Source organism: Perca flavescens, chromosome 3, assembly GCF_004354835.1.
Source record: "Perca flavescens isolate YP-PL-M2 chromosome 3, PFLA_1.0, whole genome shotgun sequence".
Lineage (NCBI taxonomy): Eukaryota > Metazoa > Chordata > Actinopteri > Perciformes > Percidae > Perca > Perca flavescens.
Window position 1 is genome coordinate 38,891,703 of NC_041333.1, and position 7,958 is coordinate 38,899,660.

The window sequence follows — 7,958 nt, forward strand, 5'->3', positions numbered from 1 at the left end:
CCTTTACATGTAGCGCTCCCTCACTCTTGGCTGAGAAGAAAATCTCCAAATTAAAACAATAAAAGCATCTTTCTCCTGACTGCAGCTCGCAAATCAACACAGCAAAAGCAGCGGCGGTAAAAATAAATTTAAATATCTTCTCACATCTGTCGACGGGTCTCTAGAGCACAGGCGGCGTCCGACCTGTGTGACCTCATGTTGCAGTGGATTGTGGGATACGCTTCATGCTGGAAGCTGCACTTTATATTCTAGCTGGAAGGAAATAAAAGGGGGGTGCGTGGGATTGCCCCCTTTCTGGTCTACATGTCCCTGCCTCTGATGAATTATTTTTTTTCCCGGTGGGGACACAATGTGATTAATGATGCTTCACCAATAGACCATATATTATATACCTAAAATAGAAGTATTAAACTCTACTGGAGGCTACATTACACGCGTAACGTAAGCAGAGCTGATGTTCCAACACTACGCTTCCACCATAACCATCAGACTGGAGACAGCAGGCAGAGAGCAGCGTAGTGGTGCATATGCTCCACACAGATCCAATCTACAAGGTAGAAACAGGACAGGCTTCTATTTAGAGTTTTACCAGAGGTGTGTGTGGCCCTTTCACACAGAAATGGATCATAAAGTGTCTATATTTCTTTTAAATGAAACTACCGATATACAGGAAACGACTTAATGACTGTCAGTGAGCGTGTTGGCAGTTTGGTTTGGAGAGTTTGTGTTTTTATTTCTTGTTTCCCTCCCCTGCGTCCTCTGACAACAGCTGACAGTAGATTAACGTTTTCACAGCTCTGTGCCGGCTCCAAAAAAACTGAAGAAACAACAACAATCCCAAAGCAAAAGCTCTCCGTCTGGCCTGTGACTCCCACAATCCTCCACCGGGTGGCGCTGCAGGTGGAGCCGGTTAAAAGATACATTCCACGGCACATACGCTCCGCTAACAGTCTGCATACGTTACGCCTTCACTGTAGCCAAAGCGTGAGTAAAGCTCTGTAACGTCAACAGTCTTTAGTGGGGGGGGAGATAAACTGGGAGCTGCTACAGAGATCTGTTGGATCAGCGGCAGTTTGAAGATGTGTTTAGAGGCCAAGAGGGGACTGGGAGCTCCATACATTTTATACTTTTTAATCCTCAATTCAAACTACAAAGTAAAATCAAATTAGACTGTATAATAATATTAATCCTTAGAGTTTTTGGGACAAAGAGTCTATGTACATGAAGGGTTGTTTGTTCCACAATGACAAAACTATCATATCTGCAGAGGGTCAGTTACTGGCTTGTAAGAGAACTAAAATCCAAACTTTAAGAGTCTGACTGGCCAACAGGAATAAAAGAGGGGAAAAGCATTAAGATGAGACAGCCATTAGGCAGAAAGGTTAGAACCCTAGTGCTACCAAAGCAGAAGGTAATAGCAGAACCATTAAAAGGTGAAGGAAGTAAGGTCAGTATTGGGATGGCATTTATTGTTGAGGAGTCATTCTGCAGCAATGGAAACAAGTCACACATTTAGAAACTTTGGTTTTTGTCATCACACAAGGCTAATAGATTATGAATTATTGATATAATCAAGTGTAGCAGTCATTAACATGTGTCCTTGTTTGTAGACAGCTGTGATGCTCCACCAGATGTTCCAGCTGCAGTCAGTTAGCTGCACATGTCCAAACTGTGCAGCTTGATGCAGAATCAACAGTAGCAGTTGACAGGCTGTTGTTCTACCTCACATTCCTCCTGTTTAACTACACTGGGCACTTTTCCCCACGTTTGGGAAAAGACTTGGGGGGCCATATTTGGCACGAGGTTTAGGGCTCCTCCCCTTAAGAAAATGTGACAATTAAAAAAAAAAAATATGCAATTTGACAGCATTTTGGAGCATTATTATGACCATATCTGTGTCTAAAACAGTTAGTTGTGATGCTCAGATTGATTTTACATCAACTTGGCTTCGGTACTGTCCAAACCTGCTGGAGTCTGTGATGAAGACTGAAGCTAAAAGTTCAGATATAATATTCACAAAGTCAACATGAATTAAAGTGGTTGGACTCCCAGTGTGTGTGTTGGTTGGCTGTCCCAGCTGATTTCTGCTGATTGGAAACATCTCCAACTTTCCATCCGACAACTGAAGAAGGAAAGTGAACCGACAGCAGCACCTGTCTGTCCATCAGTCACCTGGAGCGGGAGGGGGGGGGGACACGCACTTCTGCTGTTCTGCCAAAAAAGTGATCTCAGCCCCTACCTTTACACTGAAAGGTTGTTTCTGCCTCAAAAATACTGGATTTCAATCATATCTGACAGATTATAGCCCACAAGAACTTAACCAGTTTAATCAATACATTCTTTAAGAAGCAAAACATCCATAAAATGCACGTTTCCACTTGCCAAAAAGTGATCGTAGCTCCTAGCTTGTGTTTGAACGGTTGTTTCTGAAGAGAAGATGAGAGCGAGCAAACAAGACACATGTTCATGTCTTAATCATCAAAATAATCTGCCTCAGGTTGAGCAGAATAAAAGTGAAATAAAAAGTGACAAAACTATACTAAAGATTAAAGTCAAAGTAGCAATAGGCTACCACAGTGTAGAAATACTCTGTTACAAGTAAAGATCCTGCAGTAGAAAGTCTACTGGAGTCAAAGTAGGCTACATACTTACTCAGCACTAACTGGAAGTATTCAAAGTAAAAGTACTCATTGTGTACATTTCAGAGTGTGAAATTATGGAGCCTTCAAGCCTTCATCTTCTGAAAGATGATATATTTTCTATTTTAGGCACAAGTCTTATTATGGTGTGTAACAAGATTAAAATGATAGATGTTTAAAGCCTTCAGTGTGAAAAGGTTTAATGAACAGGCTCTTTTTAGCGTGTTCATGAACAACACTGATAAGCAAGTTGAGCAAAATAAAAATAATAATAAATTGAATTTATATTTGGGCCAGTTTGGGCCAGAGGAGCTGGATTTTTTATATTACATAATTCATGTAGTTCTACTGGAACATAGGGTCAGTTTCAGCAAATATGACAGAAAGTTAGTTTTATAAGACTTACCTACTGCATCTTTAAAACGTAACTCTCGCTAAAATGCATCCTAGGGTATTTCTGTGAATGTATCTTGAGTCAAACTTTAGTTTAAAAGCATATTTAGGACCGAATCGCCACTTTTAAGATTCACCATATTCTATTTTTTTTTGGGTCAAATGGCCTTCTGAATGGGAGTGCTAGGGGCACTTTCATGCTAGTCTCAAAATAGTTATTTTTAAAACACTAAGAAGGCTCGACACAACATGAAACTTTGCTCAAAGTATCACCAGGGGCTCTACACGTGGACGAAAGCATTGACAACATTGTTTGTGAACACAGATTTACTAAAAAGAAAGTTTTTGAGCAACTCACCGCAGCTGTTGTTGTTTCCAGCCACTACCACCTCGGCAGTCAAAGCGAGTCGATATCCGAATGCTTAAAGAACAGACTCCATATGAGGCTCCTTTTTCAACTACAAAGTCAATATTGTTTTCAATAACGAAAAAAAAACGACTTATCTGTGCATTTATATGGAACTAAGCTTTAGGAGCTTTCCATCTTTACTCTCCTCCCTGTTATGTTGCATTCGGAAATCGATTGTTTTTTGCTGATAAAATGTCTGCGGCCGGAAACAACAACTGCGGTGAGTTGTTCAAAACCTTTCTTTTTAGTAAACTCTGGGTACATAAACAATGTTGTCAATGCTTGCGTTAAGGTGTAGACTCACGTACATTCACAAAATTACCCTAGGATGCATTTTGGCACAGAGTTACGTTTAAACACATTAACTGTTCAAGTCATTTTTTTAAGCAGCAGCAGTCATGTTCTGATTAAAACTTGTCAGTTAGGAAGGTTTGCTTCTTTTCTCTGTCTTAAGTGACAATAAATTGAATATTTCAGCAATTTGACATCACCTTACTAAACAGTATAGGGATTTTTGTAAACTGTATTTACCAGGTGATTAATTAAGAACAACAAATACTTCTTCGCTGCAGCATTAGTTAAATAGCGCTAGCAGTTGAACCCTGAACTCAGAATATTATATTACAGGAAAACAAACTGACGTTTGGGTCCCTCTCCTCTCTGTTTCTATAGTAACAGACAAACAGAGAGAGGGAGAGAGAGAGAGTTAGTGAACAACCTGGACTATAAAGAAAAATAAGTAAATAAAATGTTAGCATTTAAATGTATGTTTCCACCAGACTCCATTTAAATAAAATAGCAATTTCCTGATTAATAAACACACTTCATTTATAGTTGATAGTTGTTATATTTGAGGTATTTTAGTTTCTCATACTGCATGCAGTGCCATGTATGCCATTTGGAGACGGATGCATGTATGGTTCACTTGTGAATGCAATGATGGAGACGGATGAACAGAGACTGCACTACTCAGTGACACATGTATGGAATAAATAACTATAGAGTCTATGTAAAGGATTGAATGAACAATAAGACATTAGGCAGAAAGGTTTGAACCCATTTATAGTGCTACTATCAAAGCAGAAGGTAAATAAAAGAAGAACCATTAAAAGGTGAAGGAAGAACCATTAAAAGGTGAAGGAAGTAAAGGCTAGTTACTGGTTTCTGCTGTTCTTGCCAAAAAGTGATCACAGCCCCTACCTTTCCACTGAAAGGTTGTTTGATGGAAAGCCTGTCCCCGTCCCTGCAGGTGGCCGGCGATACTGCAGTCTGATGTCGGTTGAATGAGCGGCACTGTGCTTTGATGTTTGTTTAGAGAGGCAGCAGACTTTTTCCTTATTCCGTTTCTTCATTCTGTCTGCTTTGTGCGTTTGTGAGGAAAACGTGAGTATTGTACATGTGGAGTTTGTTGCGTGACCACATACAGGTACAATATATGTGTTAGTTTAAATGTATAGTTTAACTATTTAGATCGAAGTTATGTCAGGAGTTGTCACGTAAGCCTTATTTTCCTTTCTCCACGGCACGCTCATAAAGAGTCTACTTAGCTAATCATCGCCGTTAATGTGATAACGCCGGTTTATATCTCACTTCGTGTGTGTTTTAAGTGTTTGTATGTTAAGTTAACTTCTATAATATAGTGGAGGAGGTTACTGTGAAGTGAATTTCAGGTACTGTGCTCTGTAGGTTATGTGCATTTGATTACCTCGTGATTTATTCAACGCTCCATGTCTGTGGCCTATTTATAACATTGGTAACAGCTACAGCTAATATTTGTGCACTTTAAGTTTAAAGCTCCTGCCTTTGTTCAGTTAGTAACCACTGTTGATTCCTATACCCAGACGCAGCCTTACCTATGTTTCACCCGTTTCAATTGAAACAGACCCCCCCTCCGAGGGGGCCCCAACAGACCAGCAAAATCCCATTCATTTTCTCCGTAGGATATTGATTTTCAGCCATAATGTCTAAACCATCCAAGGTAGATTGACCACGAGCTACGAGGTTGTGAAACGAAAGTTTCTGCTCCTATAAAAGCCACAAGGTATGAAATCAACCTTGTTATTTGCGATCTTCTGGAGTAATACTACATAACCCACAATTCTAAGCAAAACACTGACGTCTCGGATTGGTCGAATCGCGGTTACCGGTTTACGCCCCCCGCCAACGTATAATACCAGTAGTTTATTTGTTTATATCTTTGCCTTTTGCCTGAGAGTGACCTCTTTCTTTGGTCCAGCATCTGTAACCCTACCGGGCGACAGCAGCAGCGCCGAACCCCGCCACAGGATGCTAGCCAAAATACAGATTACCCGTCTTCAACTGAAACTGCTGGCAATAATGATGACCAAACATTGTTAGTAGAACAAGAACATGACGATCAAGATCCTACCGCTGAGACAGGTGAGGGAGATGCCAGGGAGAAAGCGAATACACACCGTGCCAATATGGACAGCTGAAAAAATGCACAGTACCATTGAAAATACCTATCAAGAAATGCAAATGTTGAAAAAAAAAGACAGTGGAACAGCGTCATGAAAAGGTTAATTGCCATAGTCTGTCAGCTTGCAGAATGAAACCTTGCTCTCCATTGGCCACACTTCCAACCTACATGAAACAAACAATGGAAACTTTGTGGTGGAGCTGCTGGCAGAGTTTGACCCAGTGATGAGCGAGCATGTCAGACGAGCTGAGACAAAAGAGATTGCTGACCATTATCTGGGGAAAACGATACAAAATGAGCTGATCACTCTTATTGGAGACAAGACAGTGGAAGCAATAATACACGGAGTGAAACAATCCCATTACTACTCTGTGATAATGGACTGCACCCCGGACGCTGCACACACAGAGCATCTCTCTGTGACACTGCGCTTTGTCAAGTGCCAAATGGGTGCCGGGGCTACTGTTGGAGAGCATTTTGTCGGTTTCCTACCAGTGCTTGACACATCAGGCGCAGGGCTAACAGATGTCTTCTTGAAGCATTTGGAGAAGTTAGGCCTGGATGTCGAAACATGCAGGGGACAGTCGTATGATAACGGTAGCAACATGCGGGGGAAAAATAGCGGTGTGCAGAAAAGGGTGCTTGATATCAACAAAAACAGCACTGTTCATGCCATGCGCCAGCCACAGTCTAAACCTCGTCAATGTAGATGCTGCGAAGTCAACAGTGGAGTCTGTGAGCTTCTTTGGGGTGCTGCAACGTCTGTACACCATTTTCAGCTCCTCCACACAGAGATGGGAGATTTACAAGACAAACGTACCACAGATGACCCTAAAGGCCATATCCAACCCGCGATGGAATGAAAGTGCTGCGCTATCAGCTTCCTGCTGTCGTGACTCTTCTCTCACTGGTGGATCATGCAACAAAAAAGGTATGTCTGAGTCGAGTGTGTGTTATTTTTGCTTTGTGATAGACAGTCTATGATTTTAGTGTGTTAGGCTACTTATTATGGTGTTTTTAACCTATTTAAGAACTTAAACCAGACCCGGTGCTAGGATTACGTTGAGCTGTTTCAGTACAATGGACAGCGGCGCATGGCATTGTAAAGCGTCATTAAATTGTTGAAATTAAAAAAACAACATTATTGTTATTATCAGGTGACAGTGAGACTGCGTCTGCTGCCAGAGGCCTTGAACAGGAGATAACGAGCTGGAAATTCCTGCTTACTGTCCTCATCATGTGGTACAACATTCTACATGAGGTCGATCATGTCAGCAAGCTGCTCCAGAGCCCACCAGTTGGGATCGATGTGCTCCAGTACGAGGTGGGATATGTTCTTAAATTCCTAAAGGAATACAGAGAGAACGGCCTTTCATCCGCCCAGACAGATGCTAGAGACATGGCGGAAGAGTTGGAGATGCCAATGGTCTTCCCCACTACACCAGGCCCAAAACCCAAACGCCAGTTTCCGTACGAGCCCCAAAATCCGGATCCTTCCTTGACAGTGACACCCGAGGAAAAGTTCAGGAGAGATGTTTTCCTCCCACTAGTGAACTCTGCCATCACAGGCACTAGTGAGCACTTCAAGTTGATGGAGACATTTCATGGTCTGTTTGGGTTCATTTACAGAAGAGAGGAAATGAAAAGGGCCGTGGAAAGTTACACCCTCAAAGAAAGCTGCGCAAATATTGAAAAAACCCTCGGCGATGTGGATGCTGAGGACCTTGTGCGCGATCTCGGCTGCTGTCACTGCCGTGCCAGCAAAAGAAACCACCGGCCTGCAGATTCTGAGCTACATCTACAGAAACAGATTAGTTGAACTATCCAAACCTCAGCATTGCTCTCCGACCCATGATGACAGTGCCTGTGGCGGTAGCGGCGGAGAGAGGAGTTCCTCTCGCTGAAGCTAATAAAAACACACCTGAGGTCAACAATGCTCCAGGAGCAGCTGTCAGCTCTCGCTCAGATTTCCATTGAGCACGAGGTGACAAAATCGCTGGACAAAGATGAACTTATCAGGGCATTCTCAGCTCTCAAACACAGAAGGGTGGATTTCTAAAAAGGGCTCAGGTGAAAT

General features: G+C 42.1%; 1 protein-coding gene across 1 annotated transcript in view; it reads left to right on the plus strand.

The window, feature by feature from the left end:
• LOC114553116 (zinc finger protein 271) overlaps positions 1-7,958 on the plus strand; it is a 687,947-nt gene that overhangs the window by 149,353 nt on the left and 530,636 nt on the right. The gene's annotated exons all lie outside the window — the stretch shown is intronic.